The following is a 22,912-nucleotide window of genomic DNA, read 5'->3' as shown; positions in this document are numbered from 1 at the left end:
ACTTTTTTGGTGATGGCAGCTTGAAGACACCTCTCATATGGAGAATGAAGTCACATGCATTGCTCAGGTGTGAGTTTTAACCAATTCAGCAGGGTTTTAATTACTTACTTACTATACATACTTCTGGCTACATAATTCACAATCTCCAAAAATGTATATAGGGCTACGTTTTCATTGTTTTTTAATATAAATGTCTATATTTACACATTGGTTTCAAGACGATCCACATTTACACATCCGTGAAAATGATTACCTTGTTAGTGACATAACATCCCATTTACAACAACAAAATCATTACCACAAAGGTAAAATGACTGTAATATCACACAAGTGAATTAAACAGAGCTATACTGAAGGATATAAACGATCTCTTGGAAATATTGTGCAGCCCTAATCAGAATATTGTTGTCCACGTAAGCACACCGAAGGCGTCTTACTAGGGGTGTCACGATTTTTAATCGGAATCGATCGAAATTTATGCTCAATTTCAATTATCGAATCAAAAAATAGAATCGTTGATGCTGCCACGCCCCCATGTCACGTCAGCTTGGCTTGCCAAGCGGGAAAAAAACAGGCTTGTTGTAGTGCTTGTTAAACTGCAGAAGCAGGAGACCCGTCGACAGAGCTTAAACCCTCTCCTCTTTCAATGAAGTCGCCGGTGTGTAAGCATTTTGGATTTCCAGTGAGTTATGTTGACAACGTTCGTGTTGTCGACAAAAAAACACAGTTTTGCAAGCTCTGCTATGTACGTATTACGTATGGTTCGTCCGATAGACAAAACTGGCATTGCGATCCTCCCCCCGCCCCCGTTGCAAATCCGCTTGCGAAAAGTTCACACTCAGGCCCTGTTTACACTGTCTTTGTTTTTAAATGGCATCTTAAAACGACAACGATTTGACATCCACAGTGGCGTGTAGCATTTCTGAGCAGACCTTCTTCCTCACTACCACTGAAAATGCACATCACGTGACCACACAGACACAGACGCACACAGCCATGCGCTCGATACAGCAGGTCCAGGCAGTCAGAGGACTGCTTTAATCTTTCACTCACTTGTACTTAGTCATTTTAGCGAACACCTCAGATACTGTTGGCTGGTTCCTGTTGGTTGTGCGTCTTTTTTTACCGACGCCATTATAACGACACAGATCACTGCCTATTCACGAGTCCTGCAGAAAAAGTGATTGACAGGTGGTAATTATGTATGCATCTTGCCTTTATTCATTTACTGTATGATTTTTGTTTATGGGTAAAACAAAGACCATGCAGGTCAGGTAGTTTAAACGGTAGGCTACAAATAATTAATTGGTCATTAATTAATTATTCATAATCGAAAATCGAATTGAATCATGCCTTTAGAATAGAAAATGTAATCGAATCGAGGATTTGGAGGATCGTGACACCCTTACGTCTTACAAGTGCATATGAACAGACTTCCCGCCAGTCACGGTTATATGCACATGTAAATCTCCACCATTCCTATACAAAAGGGGGGCAAATTGATTTGGCTGCGTGCACGTAAGAGCATGTGTGAAGACGTCATGCGGAGAGAGAGACGGAGAGCTGGGCTGTTATCAGGGAAAGCGTTGTGCCACCTCTCTTGTGAATCTTTAATGGGCAGGATTCAGCGCTCTGGCAGCACTGCCATCTGTGCACGGGTTAGAGCCACGCGTGGAAGATTTAGTTATTCAAATGACCCAGCTTAATCAGCCCCTCCCAGCAGCCTGGAAATCCATTCTGTAAATGCTGCCGTGTCCTTTCAGTGTGTCATATAGAGTAATTAAATCATGCTCCCCCGGGGAAGATGTGAAGGGATAAACAGATGCAGTCAAGAGTGCCGTGAACGCAGAAGCTCTTGGATCATGATCTGAAAACATCTGAAAGGTGCGCAGGCAAGAGATCTGGCTTTTCTATGCGTTTCAGTCGCAATTAAAGCAGTAGTTCAGTCGAGACATGCAAACTGTCAACATTTACACAGTTTCATGGCAATGCAACACGCAACATTTACTATTTTTTTTAAACCAAAATAAAGGAGGAGATATTTGACAGACTGTCACACAAAAATGTTGTTTTTTTATCATCATTAAAAATCAACTGGGGCTCTTTGTGAATACATAGCCCCTTATACATTTCTGGAGAGTGCAAATTTTGTAGCCAGAGGAACATATGCCTGCATTTCATATTTAAAACGAATGCTCTGGGGCAGTATGTCACCGTTTCTTTTTGCGTTACCTCTTGATTGCTTACTTTCAATGTGTTCTGCTTTTCCACTGTTACCAGTGGCTCGCTACGTATGTTGGAGGACTTGAGGCGCAGAGTGGAGTCGTCGAGAATCGTTTCATGTTAGGATGGAAACCCTGGATGGACCCCTACTGCTTTTGTTTGTCTATTTAGCACCAAGAGTTTTTTCACTTATATACTTCAGCTTTGCTGGTCATTTGGTCCTGGTTTGCTTAGTGTTCACACTGTAAAGACTAAAACTCAAGGGTGAAGATCATATCTTCACATCACTCAAACAAAAATAAAATGGATTTTATGTTTTCAACCCAAGCTCATTCTGGAAACGTAGCCCGGCAGATGTTTTTGGAGACTGCAATTTACTGGCCAGAGGTACGTACGGCCGCGTTTAGTTTTTTTCGAGCGAATGCTGCGGGGCGGTGTGGCGCCACTCCGCTCCTCCTCGTTGCGCTCGCCGGCCGACGGCTCGCCTCCGAGTGGAGGGCTTTCCTGATGCAACTAGTTTGTCCGCTTAGCTCACAGCGTTACGTTGGCGGAGCGGAAGCCCCAGAGGAGGAGGAGGAGCCGGCCGTGGGGACGATGAAAAACAGAATGAAAAACAGAATCCGAAAAATAAGGGCGAGAACGCGGCGGGATCCGAAAACGCGGTTGAAATCAAAGACGAGTGCTTTTGCTTTTTTTTTTTCTGGACGACTTTTGCAAACCGTCACTTGGGTTTAGGGAAGGAGGAGGAGGAGGAGGAAGAGGAGGGTGGCCAGGTCGGCCGATCCGGCGAAAACAAAAACCGCTCGAATACGTACCTCCCGGGACGTATCTCGCCGTCCGTAGAAACGTCCGCGGGGCCACGTTTCCACAATGAGCCCGGGTTGTATATTTTGCAGCTGAGCTTAATAATTTATGCCCAAAATTGGATTATCACATAAAAGACATGCGTATAAAGCAGTGTTTCCATCCAATGAGTCAAAGAGAACAAAATCGTCACTTCCTGATTAACTGGCACCAAATATCAAAAGTGAAAATAAAATGTATTGTGGTAGGAGAAGCTGCGTGAATCTTTTCCTTATTTAATAAATTAGTTGCGCCACAGAAGACAAATCTTGACAGTCTGAAGGTCATAAATAATATAATACCACTAATACTGAAATAGTTACAGAGTTTTAGAATAAACAAAAGGTTTCACATGTTTTAAAATGTGCTCAGCAAGCTGCTTTGTCCATTCACACACATTTTTATCATCACAAGATCTCTTATAACAAAATCACATGACCTTTTTTAATGTGCCTACTGGAATTTGTTCAGTAAAGTGTTTCCATCGAAAAAGTGTTTGATCGTTAAAGCAACCCAGGCTCATTCTGAAAACGTAGTCCTGTGGACGTTTCTGGAGACCGCGAAATACGAGGTATGTATTTTTGCAGTTTTTGATTTCACAAATCTGCGAGAGGCGGCTGTCGACTGAATGATTGACTAGGCGACCGGCCAATTGACCGACCCACCCTCCTCCTTCCCAAACCCGACCATTTTACCGATTGACCCGCCTGCCCGCTTACTTCCCTAAACCCAGCTGAAGGTTTACAAAAGCTGTCCAGAAAAAGAAAAGCCCTCGTCTGATTTTTACAATGTTTTAGAATTTTACCACATTCTCACCCTGTTATTCACTTGTTCATTTCATTTTTTGGATTCTGTTTTTGTCTTACCTGATTTTTGGAACCGCTCTTCCCCGGACTCGAACCCTGTTGACGTGGTCAGCTCCTCTCCGAGTCTCAAGTCCGCCGATGTACACGACGAGCTAACTAGACAAGCTGGCTACTGTGGAAAACCCTCCACACGGAGGTAAGCGGTCATCCGGTAAGTGCCAAAAGGAACGGCGTCATACGGCCCCATAGCGTTTGCTTAAAAAAATGAAATGCAGCCATACTTACCTCCGGCTGCATATAATGCGTGACCTCCTGAAATGTCCACAGGACTAGGTTTTCAGAATGAGCCTGTGTTGCGTAAAAGTGTTTATGTGCATCTTTTCTTATCTAATAAAATGTTTATCCTACTAAGTCGAGCAGCAGAGTTAATTCATAAGTACACTGAGAACCATCTTGTCAGCAATTTTAGTCCACTTGTTTGGGTTCTGATGGCAGAGCTTACATTTATTTACATAATCCAAATGAACAGAGCAGAGTTTGTTTTAATCCAATCAGCCTGACAAGTTTGAACACACCTTAAATCACCGTCTACTTTGGTACAGAAGCAGCTTGGACTTTCTGTAACGTCTCGTTTTACATTCACTGAAGAAAGCACATAGGAGACGTGAGTAATGACAGCATTCTCATCTTGGGCCTGTTTTTGAGTGTGTGCGCATGATATTATAATTGCATATACTGTATAGTCTTGAATGTGAATGTGTGCCTCCATCCATTGTGTAAGCCTGTATACTGTACAGTAAGACTGTGTGGGCAGATTTTGTGGTTTTTTAGAAAATGTCCCCAGAGGAATAACAAACCATGATGAAATCTCCTCATCCCCACAAGGAAAAAAAACATCTTCTAAAATAAATGCCAAAGGAAATATAGAAGGTGAGAGTATGGGAATAAATTGCTGATGAAATACATGTTCAAGAGGATGCCTATTTAAATCAAATCTGTGCAAAAACTCATTGCTGCAGTAATAATGTGTTTTGGATACTTTCCACGCATGCGGCTGCTGAGGTGTTGTTATCTTGTTGCTATGCAGTTGCTAGGGGGTTCTGGTTGATTGCTGAGGCACTGTTATTCAGTTTTTAAGGTGTTATTATTGTGAGGGAATTGCCATGATGTTGCTAATGTGTTAGTTAAATGTTGCTATGCTGTTGCTAAGGTGTTTTTAGCACGTTGCTATGCAGTTGTTAGGGCGTTTTGGGTGGTTGCTTGAGCAATGCCATGCAGTTGCTAATGTGTTGTTAGAATGTTGCCATGCTGTTGCTAAGGTGTTATTAGAATATATGTATGCAGTTGCTAGGGTGTTATATGAGATCGCTAAGGCATTGACATGCAGTTGCTAAGGTAATGGTAGAATGTTACTATGATGTTGCTAAGATTTTATTAGCATGTTGCTATGCAGTTGATAGGGTGATTTGGGTGGTTGCTTGAGCATTGCCATGCAGTTGCTAAAGTGTTGTTAGTATGTTGCCTTGCAGTTGCTAAGGTGTTGTTAGAATGTTGCCATGCTGTTGCTAAGATGTTATTAGAATATATGTATGCAGTTGCTAGGGTGTTATAGGAGATTGCTAAGCATTGACATCCAGTTGCGAAGGTAATGGTAGAATGTTAGTATGATGTTGCTAAGACCTTATTAGCATGTTGCTAAGCAGTTGTTAGGGTGTTTTGTGTGGTGGCTCGAGCATTGCCAAGCAGTTGCTAAGGTGTTGTTAGTATGTTGCCTTGCAGTTGCTAAGGTGTTGTTAGAATGTTGCCGTGCTGTTGCTAAAATGTTATTAGAATATATGTGTGCAGTTGCTAGGGTGTTATAGGAGATTGCTAAGGCACTTACATGCAGTTGCTAAGGTAATGGTTGAATGTTAGTATGATGTTGCAAAGACCTTATTAGCATGTTGCTATGCAGTTGTTAGGGTGTTTTGGGTGGTTGCTAGAGCATTGTCATGCAGCTGCTAAGGTGTTGCTAGTATGTTGCCTTGCAGTTGCTAAGGTGTTGTTAGAATGTTGCCATGCTGTTGCTAAGGTGTTATTAAAATACATGTATGTAGTTGCTAGGGTGTTATAGGAGATTGCTAAGGGATTAACGTGCAGTTTGTAAGGTAATTAGTAGAATGTTACCATGCTGTTGGCAAGATCTTATTAGCATGCTATTATGCAGTTGTTAGGTTGTTTTGGGTGGTTGCTTGAGTATTGCCATGCAGTTGCTAAGGTGTTGTTAGTATGTTGCGTTGCAGTTATTAAGGTGTTGTTAGAATATTTCCATGCCGTTGCTATGGTGCTATTAGAATTTATGTATGCAGTTGCTAGGTTGTTATATCAGATTGCTAAGACATCGACATGCAATTGCTAAAATATTGGTATAATGTTACTTTGCTGTCGCTAAGATCTTGTTAGCATGTTGCTATGTAGTTGTCAGGGTGTACTGGGTGGTTGCTAGAGCATTGCCATGCAGTTGCTAAGATGTTGTTAGAATATTGCCATGCTGTTGCTAAGGTGTTATTAGAATATATGTATGCAGTTGCTAGGGTGTTATAGGAGATTGCTAAGGCATCGACATGCAGTTGCTAAGGTAATGGTAGAATGTTATTAGGATGTTGCTAAGATCTTATTAGCATGTTGCTACGCAGTTGTTGGGGTGTTTTGGGTGGTTGCTTAAGCATTGCCATGCAGTTGCTAGGGTGTTCTGGTTGATTGCTGGGTCACTGTTATTCAGTTGTTATGCTGTTATTATTAGATTACTGGCATGCGATTGCGAGGGAATTGCAATGATGTAGTTAAAGTGTTAGTTAAATGTTGACATGCTGTTGCTTACGTGTTATTAGCATGTTGCTATGCAGATGTTAGAGTGTTTTGTGTGGTGGTTCGAACATTGCCAAGCAGTTGCTAAGGTGTTGTTAGTATGTTGCCTTGCAGTTTTTTAGGTGTTGTTAGCATGTTGCCATGCTGTTGCTAAGGTGTTATTAGAATATATGTATGCAGTGCTAAGGTTTTATAGGAGATTGCTAAGGCATCGACATGCAGTTGCTAAGGTAATGGTAGAATGTTACTATGATGTTGCTAAGATGATCTTATTAGCATGTTGCTATGCAGTTGTTAGGGTGTTTTGGGTGGTTGCTTGAGCATTGCCATGCAGTTGCAAAGGTGTTGTTAGTATGTTGCCATGCTGTTGCTAAGATGTTATTTGAATATAAGTATGCAGTTGCTAGGCTGGTATAGGAGACTGCTAAAGCATTGACATGCAGTTGCTAAGGTAATGATAGAATGTTACTATGATGTTGCTAAGACCTAATTAGCATGTTGCTATGCAGTTGTTGGGGTGTTTTGGGTGGTTGCTTGAGCATTGCCATGCAGTTGCTAGGGTGTTATAGAAGGTTACTAATACATTGACATGCAGTTGCCAGGGTGTTCTGGTTGATTGCTCGGTCACTGTTATTCAGTTGTTATGCTGTTATTATTAGAGTACTGGCATGCGATTGCGAGGGAATTGTCATGATGTTGCTAAAGTGTAAGTTAAATGTTGCCATGCTGTTGCTAAGGCGTTATTAACACGTTGCTATGCAGGTGTTTTGTGTGGTGGCTCGAGCATTGCCAAGCAGTTGCTAAGGTGTTGTTAGTATGTTGCCTTGCAGTTGCTTAGGTGTTGTTAGCATGTTGCCATGCTGTTGCTAAGGTGTTATTAGAATATAAGTATGCAGTTGCTAGGCTGGTATAGGAGACTTCTAAAACACTGACATGCAGTTGCTAAGGTAATGGTATATTGTTACTATGATGTTGCTAAGATCTTATTAGCATGTTGCTAAGCAGTTGTTATGGTGTTTTGGGTGGTTGCTTGAGCTTTGTCATGCAGTTGGTAAGGTGTTGTTAGGATTTTATGTAGTCATTATGGAGTTGAAGGAGATTAGATCATTGGTGTGCAGTTGCTAAGGTATTGTTGCTATTAGACAGTTACATGTGTGTTCTGAGTGGTTGCTAAAACATTGCCTTGCAGTTACCAGAGTATTCAGGGCAGTTGTTAGTTCATGCTATGCAATTGCTAAGGTGTTGTTAGCATGTTGTTAAGCGGTTGGTAGGGTCTTCTGGCGATTAACAGGTCACTGCTATGCAGTTGCTAAGGTGTTATTAAAATGTTGGTGTATTGTTGGTATGCTGGTACAGGTAGCTACAAGGGCATTGACATGCAGTTGTTAAGGTGTTGTTAGAATTGTGTTGTGTTTATTAGGGTGTTCAAGGTGGTTGTTGGCATTTAATGAGCATTGGCATGCAGTTGTTAGCAGGATATTATACATTTTAATGGGTGTTCTGAGTGGTCTGAGCTAGAATATTGCCGTACAGTTGCTAGGATGTTGCAGTAGGGTGTTCAGGGCAATTGTTAGTTCATCACCATGCAATTGCTTATGTGTTGTTAGCATGTTGTTATGTGGTTGCCAGGGGTCATCTGGTGGTTGCCAGGTCACTGCTATGCGGTTGCTAAGGTGTTGCAAAATGTTGCTATGCAGCGCTACTTGAATGCTGGTATGATTTTGGTAGGATGCAATAGGTGATTATTGTGGCATAGCTGTGCAGTTGCTAAGGAGGTGTTCGCACATTGTAATGCAGATGTTCATGGTTGTTGCTAAGACAAGTTTTTATAAAAACTTTCAGCTCTAACCTTTTTAAGTTTAATCCATCTCCAAGTTAAATTAATCTGATTATTCCAGATTCCAGATATACTGCCATCATTGCAATAGTATGATGCATAAAAAGGACAAAACCCATGCAAAGTTTAATACTTCAGATATTAACAATGGTAATAATGATGCTTACCCTAGCAAACCCCTAATTAGTATATTTTAAGAATAACAGATGTGACAGAGCCTCTGCAAAGATGTACACACACTATTGTGTGTATATGTGTGTGTGTGTGTGTGTTTGCTCATGCTGTGCAGCACTGCCACTCTCAGCTGGTCTCTTCCTGATGTCAAAAGAAGCTGGTGGATTTGCAACAAAGGATCTTTATAACAAGCTGCAGTAGCACATTTAGAGCCACAGAGTCTCTCTCTCCCTCTCCCCCTCTCTCTCTCTCTTGCTAATATTGAATACATCTTGGCCTCTATGGACCAATCTTTTCCCAGTCACACATTCTGCACCTCACACTGCTACAGACTTTAATTAGTTAAACTGTCACACAGTTACGCCATGCGTGTCCCTGAAGACTACAAGCCAGCTACAAACTCACTCTGCAGGAAGAACAATAAGTGTAGCAGACGGGATTTTATTCAGTGGACTCAATGTATGAGCGAAGAATGAATCAGAGCTGCATTTAAAGTCGTCATGAAATCAAACATCTCTCAATCCAATCAAGTGTCCTTTTTAGTGGATGAAGGATCTTAATTCATTCATTCATTCATTTTCCTTCAGCTTAGTCCCTTTATTCATCAAGGGCCGCCACAAGGGAATGAACCACCAACTATTCCAGCATATGTTTTACACAGCAGACGCCCTTCCAGCTTCAACTCAGTACTGGGAAACACCCATACACTCTAACTCACACACATACACTATGGAAAATTTAGCCTATTAAATTCTCCTGTAGCGCATGTGTTTGGACTGTGGGGGAAATTGGAGCACCCGGAGGAAACTCACACCAGCACGGGGAGAACATGCAAACTCTACACAGAAATGGCCACTAGCCCAGCCTGGACTTGAACCAGCTGTGAAGCGATAGTGCTAACCCCTGAGCCACCGTGCCGCTCTATGTGTGTTTAATTAAATTGAAATGATACAAAGCTAAATATTCTTACAATTAATCATTTAGTTTTTAGTCTCAATGTAATTTTTCCAGTAAAACAAGTAAATAAATAAAACATCTGTGCCATAATTCTGTGTACAATTTTCAGTTTCACTTAACAATAGTATCGTTGTTACTGACTCGGTCCCAGTCATTCCCCTCGCTGGCCAGCAGAGGCCACCATCTCCGGACTTCTAGCATTACATCATCCACTTAAACTGATTGCGCACACACCTGTCATCCATCCCATTAACGACCCACGCTCCCTGATTTAAGCCACGCTCAAACACCAGTTCAGTGCGAAGTCTTGTTCTGCCACGGCTAACATCTCTGAGTGTTATTCCCTTGCCTGATCTCCTGTGCTTTACCCCGGACTGTTTCTGACTCTGAGTTGCCTGCCCCGAACCTTGCTTGTAATCTGGACTCTGAACCACGCTGCCTGCCCCCGACCCATGCCTGTAATCTAGACTCTGAACCACGCCGCCTGCCACTGATCTATGCCTGCTATATCACACTGTGTCTGTCAGCCGCCAGCCCCTCGACCATTATTGCATACTGTTGATGTGAGTTCGCACTTTAGTGTGTATTGTATGATTGTGATTGGACTGTGTCTATTAAATACTGCAAATGGATCCCTCCGTGTCAGGATCCTCGTTACAACCGTACAGGCCCGGATTGGATAATCGGGAAAACTGGGAGTATTCCTGGTGGGCCGGTCCGTTTTTTGGCCAAGAGGGCCGGTGTCCCTAACTGCCTGCACTCTGAGCAGTCGCACTTTTTTCACTCATCTATTTATTTATCCATAGCCTCACTCTTTTTATTCATTATTTTATCGCAGCTCTACTCTTATTTATTTTCTCGCAGCCCCATGAGCAGAATGCAGCCTGCAGGTTAATGATGTCCAACGAAGAATTCTATGAAATCCGTTTCTAGTCAAATGATGACTTTTAACCTTCACTCAGAGATGCATAAACATAAAAATAAAGTAAACTAAATATAACCTCAAATTTCACCCATCACGGATGCGGTAAAGTAAACTGTGCAACTCTGTGTCTTCTAAAGTACGCACTGCCGTCAGATTTGAGTTAAAAGAGCATGCGCACAGTTTTTAACAAAACATAAATATTCTAAGTTCCCAAATGCAATCAATTCAAAACAAAAATATTCAAAACTGAAATGCATCATATAACATTAGGTATTAAATTCAAACACATAGGCTTCTACAACATATATTCAATTCAATTCAATTCAATTCAGCTTTATTTGTATAGCGCTTTTACAATGTAGATTGTGTCAAAGCAGCTTCACATGAATGGTCATAGTAACTGGAACAGTGTAGTTCAGTTTTTAGTGTTTAAGTTCAGTTCAGTTCAGTTTAGCTCAGTTCAGTGTGATTTAATCATTACTGAGAGTTCAAACACTGAAGAGCAAATTCATCGATGCGTAGCTCTACCAATCCTGAACCATGCGAGCCAGTGGCGACAGCGGAGAGGGAAAAAAAAAATTCAGATATCGCAGAAAAGGACATTGTGATGTTTTAAAGAATATAGTTGGAGATTTAGCTACAGTTTAATGTTCTCATATTTATGACAAATATTTGAAGTTATAAAGCAGCTGTTTCCTTGAAAAAGACGTGATAGTGTCATGAGAAAATTCAATACATTTGATTTGAGTCTTTATTCTATACATGCAGCTTAATTCATATTTGTTTTCATTTGATATTTTTTCATTACAAGGTTTGGTTATTTATGAGCACTAACTCTTACAGAAAATAGATTCTGATACTGTTAAACATTACATTGTGTTAACTGTTCAAATAAATCATCACTGAAGTACTGAATAAGAAATTACTTTATTTTAATATAGTCAGTCATGAACTGAAGTGGGCCAGTCTTGAAACTCCAGGGCTGAAAAGGAGTCCCACTTCGGCCCTGGTAGCGTATGTCACATTACAGAGCTTAAATGCATTGCAAACTGACTTCATGTTGACTTTTCCTCAGGAACACAAATGACTAATGACCAATGTTAATTATTAATCTGGCCAGAGGCATTATAAGAAGCAAATCTGAATGTAATGAATGCTAACTCAGGCTTGAGCTGAAGCGACCTCAGAACAGCTATGCCGGTTCATGTCATAATTCAAGCAACATAGGCTTAGTATTGATCAACTATTAGCAGGATTGAAATGCAGTAAGGCATCACAGTGGTTGGCACTTTCGCCTCACAGAAAGAAGGTCACTGATTCGAGTCCCAGCTGGGACAGTTGGCATTTCTGTGTGGAGTTTGCATGTTCTCTCGTGTTGGCGTGGGTTTCCTCTGGGTGCTCCAGATTCAGACATGCACTGTAGGTGAATTGAATAAACTAAATTGGCCGTAGTGTATAACTGTGAATGAGCATGTATGGGTGTTTCCCACTACTGGGTTGCAGCTGGAAAGGCATCCAATGTGTAAAACACATGATAAGTTGGCGGTTCATTCCGCTTTGGCGGCCCCTGATAAATAAAGGGACTAAGCTGAAGGAAAATTAACAAATGAATGATGAAAAGCAATGAAGCTGTTATGTTAGTGTAGCTTAATTGCTAAAGCGTGGGTTTGATTCCAAGAAAATAAGCATGTTTCATAAATGTTCATAAGCTTGTCAGTGATAATATTGATGCATTCCTATCACAAATGTACATTTTTAACCAAGCAAACAGTCTATACAGGTAATCACAAAGCACATTGTGAGCCGAGAACATAGTACAAAACAAACAGCCTCAAAATAAAAAAGCCATTCTCTTACCTCAAATGCAGAAAGGAACAGGCTTTAATATTCTGCAGGAAAAGATAAATAAATGAAGATTTATTAAAACCAGTATTGTCCATTAAAACCACTCTTATGATTGCATATACATAAAAAATTCATTTGAATTATTAAAAGGTTTAGGTGGTTGCAAACAATTCAACCCAGTCAATATCAACCCAGGCTCATTCTGAAAATGTACCCCTATGTACATTTCTGGAGAGTGCCAAATACGTACCAGGAGGTACATTTTTTTTTGCAGTTTTTGTTTTCACTGTAACATTTATTTATTAACATTAACATTTATTAATTTATTTTGATGATCCATTTGAGTATTAGTAGACTGTAGACTGACATTTAAATGACTATAAGAAACTTTGCAAGTACATGGCAACTTACACTAACCCTTACCCCAACCTAACAGTCTACTTACATTGTAATTAGAATTATTTGTCATGTAGATGCAATGTGACTAAATTTAACAAACGGACCATCAAAATAAAGTGTGACCGTTTCTGCAAATCCACTAGATGCTGCTGTGTATGCTTTTTAGATCTCAAATTCCTCTCACACGTGCCATCCGCGCCTACTGGTCTCACCTAAATCCACCAGAGGCCGATGTCAACTGACTGCCTGCCTGACTGCCTGAACGATTCCTCCTCCCACACCCTCCCTAAACCCAACCGACAGTGTTTTTAAAAGCAATGATTGACCAGCGCCCACCAACTTCTCTAAACCCAATCAATAGTGTTTTTAAAAGCACCGATTGACCCTCCCACCCTCTTCCCTCAACCCAACCAATAGTGTTTTCAAAAGCAACAATTGACCAGCGCTCACCCACTTCCCTAAATCCAACCGACAGTGTTTTCAAAAGCAATCCAGAGAAGAAAAGCCTCGATTTTTACCACGTTTTCAGATTTTACCACGTTCTCACCCTGTTATTTACTTGTTTATTTTATTTTATTTTTTTGTTTTTGTCTTACCTGCTGTGTAAACTCTGGCCATCCCTGTGGTCACCCCAATGACTTTGCTGTTGATATTATTAATATACATGTACTTACGTAAATGTAAAATATTTAAACGAACAACGAACGAACGAACTGCAGCCATTAAATTATTGTGGATTAACTGGTGCCACTGACGTAGCTGATTCACTGCCCCTCCCCCTCCCCGATCGCTGTTGACAGCACGCACTCATCTTCAATAGACAGCAATGACAATGTAGTAGTGGGGGGGATGCCTTTATTACAAATTGTTCAGTAGTCTGTTTTAATAATGAATTAATCTTCATTAACATTATACATGGCATATACTGTATGCTGTACAATAAAAGTATGTAAAAATAACAGAAAACTTATTTATATATATATATCTATATATATATATATATATATATATATATATATATATATATATATATATATATATATATATATATGAAAAGTGTTTTTAAAATTAATATATATATATATATATATATATATATATATATATATATATATATATATATATATATATATATATATAAAAAAAAAATATATATATATATATATATATATATATATATATATATATTTTTTTTTTTTTTTTTTTTGGTTTGCACATGTACTTGCTGAACTATTTAAAGGAATAAATTGCAATATTTCAAGAGTAATTAATGAATTAAAACTACATTTTTTCATTTACCAAAAACAAAAATATAACATTACACTGAATACATTATTATTTGTGTGCCACCCCAAGATTTGGAGTGGCCTCTTCTGGCCACCCCTAAGAAAATTTTCTGCGGGCGCCACTGGCTTTCTGTAACCGTTCCTCTCTGGTCTCTCTGCGTCCTAAATCCGCCGACATACGTTGCGAGCTACTGGTCCAACTGGTAACAGTGGGAATGCCGTCCACAAGGAGCTAAACAATCAACTGGTAAGCACGAAAAGGAACAGTACCACCCCGTATTGTTCATTTTAAAGACGAAATGCTGCCTAACAGTACATACATTTCAGAATGAGCCTATGTTGATTTTATGGGCTGAATTTAAACAAACAAATCAAGTTGTACATGACTAAAGTTAATGATAACACTTTATAATAACTACACATTATGAATCATTTAATAAGCATTTGCTTATAGTGAATTCATCATCTGTTAAACATTAACTCCACATTAATAAACGTTAGTAAACAGTGTATAACTGCAGATACAAATGCTGTATTCTTGATTTATAACCACATTTGTAATGTGCTTAATATTTGTACTTTCATAATTTGACAGATTTTTTACTACTAAATTAAGTACCTCAATATTTACAAACCATTTGTATTTAAGAGTAGTTGGCGTTTTTAAGATCATTCAGAATGTGATAGTAAATAATTAATAATATTGAAATCACTGTTTATATATCTTATTATTAAGGCATATAATGATGGTTACTTTGTACAAATGCCTTCTTAACTCAACATCATCGAGTTTTGTGACCTAATCTAAATTGAAGATTATTTATGCTAAGGACAATTAAAGGCTCAGTATCAAATCAACTATTGCTGAATAACAGGAGGGTCAACATACAACATAAATGTGGAGTAAACAGCAATAATATAATAATTTAACAATATAAGCCAATGCAAGTTTATTTCTATAGCACATGTCAAACACAATTGTAATTCAAAGTGCTTTACATAAACAGGAATAAAAGAAACAACAACATAAAAAATGATTAAACGAATTAAAATGATAAAAACAGTTTAAAATGTGTTAAAACAGGTTATAAAAGAATGAAAAAGAAAATAAATATATAATAGTGCGATCTGTCGGAAGCAGCACCGTGCTCATTCAGTAAAGGCACAGCTAAACAGATGTGTTTTCAGTCTTGAGGTGAATGTGCCTAATGTTGGAGCACACCTGATCATTTCTGCAAGTTAATTCCAGCAGCAGGGGGTGCTGTTAGCTGAAGGCTGATTTAAACTGCTTTGACTGAACTCTTGGAATTTCTCAATTATTTAATCCCAATAATCTGAGTGATCGATTAGGTTTTTATTCAGTGAGCATATCTGTAATCAATTGAGATCCTAGGGAACTTATTGATTTAAAGACAAGTAATAATACTTTAAAATCTATTCTGAATGTAACTGGGAGCCAGTGTAAAGACCTGAGGACAGGTGTGATGTGCTCTGATTTCCTGCTTCTGGTAGCAGCATTCTGGATTAGCTGTAACTGTCTGACTGTCTTTTTAGGAAGGCCAGTGAGGAGGCCGTTACAGTAATCCACCCTGCTGCTGATAAAAGCATGAACAAGTTTCTCTAAGTCTTCACTGGAAACAAAGCATCTAATTCTTGCAATGTTTTTGAGATGATAGCATGCTGATTTACTAACTGCTTTGACATGGCTCAGATCTGACTCCAGAGTCACACCAAGATTCTTGACCTTATTTTTTGTTGTTTGACCCTTAGAGGCAAGGTATACATTCACCTTGATAACCTCATCCCTGTTCCCAAACGCAATCACTTCAGTATTCTCTTAGTTTAACTGAAGAAAGTTTTGGCACATCCAACTATTCACTTCATCCATGCATTGGCAGAGGCTATCAGTGGGACTGAAGTCATCAGCATAACTGTGGTAGGAGATTTGGTTTTGTCTTATTATTTAGCTCAGAGGGAGCACATAAAGAGCACACAGAGTATAAAATAATGATGATGCAACATTTTTAGTGTTATTTAGCAATGTTTAAACTGCACAGTAAGTTTATTTTAGTTAAGATTGCAAACGTTTTTAATTTGATTCAGTTTCATTTGTGTATCTTCAAATGAATAGAAATTAATGAAGTCATTTATTTTTTATTTTTTTCCTGTTTAGAACATAACTGAGCCTTTATTGTCATTTGTTAGGGATTTAAAAAGCATAAATAGTCCTCACTTTAGATCAGGTCACATAACTGGATGAAGTTGAGCTAATAAAGCATTTACTAATGTACAAATGAACTATCATTATATGCCTAAATATTAAGATATATAAATGTTAATTTGGATAGATTATTTATCATTTAATAACTCATTCTGAATGATCTTAAAACAACATCAACTATGCATAAATAACTGGTTTGTAAATAAAGCGATACTTATAAATAAATTATTAAAAAAGTATGAAAACACAATCATTATGCACCTTATACATGCTTATAAGTCAAGAATAGAGCATTTGTATCTGCAGTTATAAACTGCCTACTGACATTTATTAATGTAGAGTCAGTGCTCAACAGGGGTGCGTTTCCCAAACAACGATGAAACTAGCAGCTGAAATATTATAGTATGATGCATAGTTTGGGAATAGACCAATGTAGTGATGTGTGTTTCCCAAAACCTGTTTCTCTTCGCAGATCCATCATTTGAACCACGTTAGTTATAATGTAAAACGCCCATAATGATGCTCTAAACGGAGTGGTGACAACTTCTTTAGAGAAGAAACCCATAATTCCTTTGTGCAAATTATATTGTTTTACACGCACACACATTCATTCATTCATTTTCTTGTCGGCTTAGTCCCTTTATTAATCCGGGGTCGCCACAGCGGAATGAACCGCCAACTTATCCAGCAAGGTTTTACGCAGCGGATGCCTTCCAGCCGCAACCCATCTCTGGGAAACATCCACACACACATTCACACACACACTCATACACTACGGACAATTTAGCCTACCCAATTCACCTGTACCGTATGTCTTTGGACTGTGGGGGAAACCGGAGCACCCGGAGGAAACCCACGCGAAGGCAGGGAGAACTTGCAAACTCCGCACAGAAACGCCAACTGAGCCGAGGTTCGAACCAGCGACCCAGCGACCTTCTTGCTGTGAGGCGACAGCACTACCTACTGCACCACTGCCTTGCCCACGCACACACATTTAAAGTAAAATCCAACATTAGTTTTGGTATAAACATGCACTTGCTTGCCATATTAAATGAAATATATGTAAACAGCACATAAAGAAACAATGTTTGCTTTACTAATATTCTTGAGAACATTACATATTCTATTCTAAAACATAAAATAACTTACAAAAGCTACCAATATTCTAATTTCATATATAAATCATATAAATAAATAAATAAATTATGAGGCGATTTATTAAGAAATTAAATTTAATATGTATTATTTATGAGGAAATTAAAAAAATCCTTATTTAATAATAATAATAATATTGACGATGATGATGGTGATGATGATGATGGAAATTATTATTATTATTATTATTATTATTATTATTATTATTATTATTATTATTATTATTATTATTAAGTAGGATATTCTTTATTTATTTATTTTTTTAAAGTCTACTTTTACAATTTGACACATGCAAACCACTGCAGAAATGTTCTAACCAGCAGGGCCATGTCATATACAGTACAGATGCTTGAAAGATTAACCTACTATAAATTAAAAGCATTAACGTATGCTATGTTTTTTTGTTTTCACAAGCTTTGGAGACGTAATGTAAATTCTGCTTTTAGATAATAGGTCACCTATAGCTTTCGTCATGAGCTATGGCTATGTTCAAAATGAGATCAATGTTTTTAAAAGTGCACTGCGAAGGAAACACAATTGTATGAACATCACTAAAACTGATCTAAAAAATATTTTGAAAGCAAATGACACCTAAGAGAGATGACCTTAATGCTTTTTTTAAATCATTCCAAGTTTAAATGTTAGAAGGTTCTAAACAAATAGGGCATAGGGGGATAACTGGGAATAGAACAAAGCCAGGAACTATGTTTCTAACTACAGCTCCAGAGGTGTAGTTGCCAAGAATACAAGTTTGCGACGCAGTTTGCGAATGTGCATTGGAACGACGGATTTGGGAAACACTAAATCAACTATCTATGTTTGTAATGATAAAACTTGTGACCTAAGATACCTAATGATGGTTTTCAGAAAACGCCTCCCAGATAATGAATTAACTATTTACTAATGCCTAATAAATGGTTGATAGTGTGTAGTTATTATAACTTGTTACCAAGTTAAATTGTTTAAATTCAGCCATTATAAATTGTTTGCAATAATTTTGCAAAAAACTTTTTTTTTCAATGTATAAGGGGAAAGAGTTCAGCACGACTGCAGCCTATATATACTGTAATATAAAAACGTTGCTTTACAATCATCACTCTGCTTATTATCATTATTATTTTTCTCCCTCCAATAATGGCTAAGAGCAGCCATCACAGTGATGGCAGTGGAGTGGGCCGACGCAGACCCTTTATGAATGCTGCCTCATTACTGGAGGGAGTTTTCCCAGGGGAGGGGGGGCAAAGCAGAGAGCACTGCCTGACACAGCTGCACATTCTCTGGGAGAGATGCGATGGCAGCCTGCCTCCTCTCGGAGCTCTGCTTCACTGAGTCTCAGTGGCAGGAGAACAGGGTTGTGAGAGGGGTCACGCACATCATTGCCATACAGCTACTCCCTCAAGCATGCAAACAAATATATACAGTTGAAGTCAGAATTATTAGCCCTTCTGTGATTTTTTTTTTTGTTTGTTTCTTTGATTTTTCTTTTTTTAAATATTTCCCAAATGATGTTTAACAGAGCGAGGCATTTTTCACAGTAATTCCTATAATATTTTTATTTTGGTGAAAGTCTTATTTCTTTTATTTCGATTAGAATAAAAGCAGTTTTTACTTTTTTAAACACCATTTTTAGGACAAAATTATTAGCCCCCTTAAGCAATATATGTTTCTGATTGTCTTTAGAACAAAAAAACATTATACAATGACCTGCTTAATTACCCTAACTTAAGTAATCTAATTAGTTAAGTCTGTAAATAGCACTTTAAGCTGAATGCTAGTATCTTAAAAAAATTTAGTAGACTATTATGTACTGTCATCATGCCAAAGATAAAGTAATCAGTTATTAGAAATGAGTTATCAGAACTATTATGCAAAAAAAAAAAAAAACTCTCTGTTAAACAGAAATTAGGGACAAAATATACAGGGGGGTTAATAATTCAGTAGGTCTAATAATTCAGACTTCAACTATATATATTTATATTCATATATATATGAACAATATATACAAGTGCCTTCCTTAGTGCCCCACCAGTGCCGATATACAGCCATATCGCACTGCTACTCGTGTGATATTGCGTTTATACAACAGTTTGACGGCATAATCGTGTATATAAAAACAAAATCAAACATGGAGAGTCTCAAAAACCCCTTCGTATGAGGAACTACTTTCTTACGGATTCAAATCATAAGCTGACAGTTAAACAGTTGAGAGTGCATCTTTTAAACTTTAGATCTGCAGTGTCTGCTTTTTGTTGGCTGTATGTGGGCGCAGTAATACACAAAGGGTAAAGAGGCTGTAGGAGTTCTGATATTGCAGAATATCGCACGGCTATCAGCCAATCAGATTTGAGAACCTGACAGAACTGTTGTATATATATATATATATATATATATATATATATATATATATATATATATATATATATATAGCGCATTCATTGTGCAAGCATTGCACACTTGATGTACAAAATGTACAGTCGCATGTTCACATTGACTGATTGGTTTGACTGTTTTTTTTACTGTTAGTGTTTTCTACCTAATCATTTTTTTCAGGCCTGCTGATAAATAAATAATAATTTAAATAAATAATTTAAATTACCAATTAAAAAAAATGTTCAATGGAGAACAGGCTAAAAAAGCTTTTGTTATTGGTGGACAGTTTTAAAAATAAATGTTTCTTAATGGTTCCATGAGGAACATTGATGAAATCTTTTAATCGAACAAAATGTTCTGTTTAGATGATGAATGTGCTTAATTAATAAAAATATTAAAATGTAGTAAAATCACACTGTGAAAAAATATATCTTTGCAGAACCTTTACTAAAAGGGCTTGCTGCTAGATACGGCCGCGGCTGTATGTTAACAAGAATTATTTATATTACTTATTACATTTCTTATTAATTGTATTTTATTAACGTCTACCCCTTCCCCAACCCTAAACACAACCATCACAGTAATGTAAAAACAGATCTGGAGTCTTCTCTATTAGTACAACTGATTAACCACGAGAATTGTTTTTATCATTTATGAAATTTTCCATAATTGTATTTTATTAACATCTACCCCTTCCCCAACCGTAAACCCGAGCGTCACAATAATGTTAAAACAGATCTGGATCTGGAGTCTTTTCTATTAGTATAATTAAATTAATCATGTTGATGAATGATAACAGCCTTCTGAGCCTGTAGGTGCAGAAGGCCCCTACTGGCCCATATCTATCAGCTGATAGCCACTGATAACACCCATTCAATAGAGTGATAACATTTGAAGTGGGTAAATTGTAGATTGGTTTGGCCAATTATTTTTACTGTTAGTGTTTTCTAAAAAATCTTTTTTTATTTCAGGTCTGCTGATAAATGTCATAATTTAAATCAACAATTAAAAAAGCATTCAATGTAGAAATGGTTAAAATGCTTTTGTTATTGATGGACAGTTATGTAAAATTAAAAATAATTGTTCCCTAATAGTTCCCTGAGGAACATCGATGAAACCTTTTAACTGAACAAAATGTTCTGTTTAGTTGATGAATGTGCTTAATTATTAAAAATATTCAAATGTAGTAAAATCACACTGGGAAAAAAAAATTGTTCTTTGCAGAACTTTTACTAAAAGGGCTTGTTGCTGGGTCAGACACTATTATTATTATATTACAGATATTATTTATTAAATTTCCCATTAATTGCTATTTATAAACACCTACCCCCTTACCCCAACCCTCACAGTGATATAAAAACAGTAGTTGTACCAAGTATTATTTATGTTATCTTTTAAATTACCCAATAAATTGTATTTTATTAACGTCTACCCCTACCCCAACCCTAAACCCAAACGTCACAGTTACGTAAAATTTTAATATTGTTATACATGTTACAAAAATGATGTTATTGTTGTGCACATCCACCGCTGTATCCTATCTAGACTTTACCACTAAAAGGTTCTTTGGGGAACCAGAAATGGTTCTTATAATGAAAGCATTGCAAAAATCTCTTAGTAGTATCATTTATATATAGTAATAGTATTTATTAACCCCCTTTAGTGTATTTATTATTATTATGTTTTTTAACAACAACTGGCTTTCAGGATATTGGTTTACATTTTATTTGCTTATAAACAAACAAAAAATAAGAACGTAAATAATTAAATAAACATTTTCAAACAGCTGACCGATGAAATAACTGATTATACAACATTCTTATTTACATTCAACTTTGCTTTTTATTTCTGGACATCAATACAAATTTATTGAAATACAAAAATTGACATGTTTGCCACAAATTAGTCTGGCTTTTTATTAGAATTGCTTTTAGATCTTGAAAAAAAGAAGCTGACAATAGCAATACATGTCATTTGCACGTGTTAAATAACGTGTCTATTAATAATAATATTACTATTAATATAATACTAATAATAATAATAATAATAATAATAATTATTATTATTATTATTATTATTATTAAGTATTATACATTGTTCGCCCTTTTTAGCTCATTTAGTATATTATTAGCAATTCAGTTACGGTAATAAAAAAAACTAATAAAACAGTAATTAATAATCGGTTCTGCGTATTAATTATCGAAGAGAAGAACATGGAAATGATATAAATAATATGAATCGATTTATAATTCCTGCAGCCCAGCCTGTCAAAGATACAGGGAACACACCTTTAAAAGCGCTTTATGTTCGTGTGGGAACCGACACCGGTCACGTCACTCCGTTATCGCGTCCATTCAGAACTGACAATAGAGAATAAACGGGCGACTTACCATTCATACTGGTAACACCGCCGTCAGATGATCGCGCTTTCATCACGAGGGAGAGAATCATACACACATCGCAGATTTTGACGGGCTTTACACCGGAATGCTGGATTCGTGCAGAACCGGCATCTGCCGCAGATGAAGAACAGAAGAAACAATGGTGCAGGCGAGCCCACAAACTACCAATCCCACTACAGTCAAGGCGAAGCTCATGAATATTGATGAGCTCTCGCTGACGCTCTTGAGATCATGTCCAATGAAGAACGCTTGGCTTATGAATATTAAATAGGAGGCTGTGACGTTCGGTTTGTACAGTCCAATGCTGGAATATGAGCTGTTATATATTAAAATGAAAGCCTTCTCCGTACTAAAACAGGCTGCAGTGGGGATTTGAGCGTGATCCAGCGGCCACTAGAGAGACACAGCAGTACCTGCCGAGGGGATTGAGGGATTTCTCAGGCCGCTGCGTCTCCTGGGTTTTTGGCCAATTTAATTGTTCCTCTTCATGGAAGCACGTGGGTGTGTGGCTGGCTGGTCAAATGGGATTGTGCAGGCTGTTGATGATTTCATTTTGACCCGTTTGGGATTGAGGAAAACGATATACCCTTGTTGTAAATGAATGAATGAGGAGTTTTTACAT

At 37.7% G+C, this 22,912-nt stretch overlaps 1 protein-coding gene across 2 annotated transcripts in view; it reads right to left on the bottom strand.

Moving 5' to 3' along the window:
• The window catches only part of csrnp3 (cysteine-serine-rich nuclear protein 3), a 115,350-nt gene extending 92,914 nt beyond the window's left edge, over nt 1-22,436 (bottom strand). For both annotated transcript variants that reach the window (XM_087268521.1, XM_087268523.1), the window contains exons 1-2: nt 22,279-22,436; nt 12,470-12,501 (exon numbers count right to left, since the gene is read on the bottom strand). The gene's annotated coding sequence lies outside the window, so the exon portion shown is untranslated. The remainder of the gene's footprint in view (nt 1-12,469; nt 12,502-22,278) is intronic.
• Nucleotides 22,437-22,912: the final 476 nt, after the last annotated feature.

The sequence above is a fragment of the Danio rerio genome, chromosome 9 (assembly GCF_052040795.2).
Source record: "Danio rerio strain M-AB ecotype USA chromosome 9, GRCz13ab, whole genome shotgun sequence".
NCBI classification, from domain to species: domain Eukaryota; kingdom Metazoa; phylum Chordata; class Actinopteri; order Cypriniformes; family Danionidae; genus Danio; species Danio rerio.
This window is presented reverse-complemented; position numbering and strand designations above follow the sequence as displayed.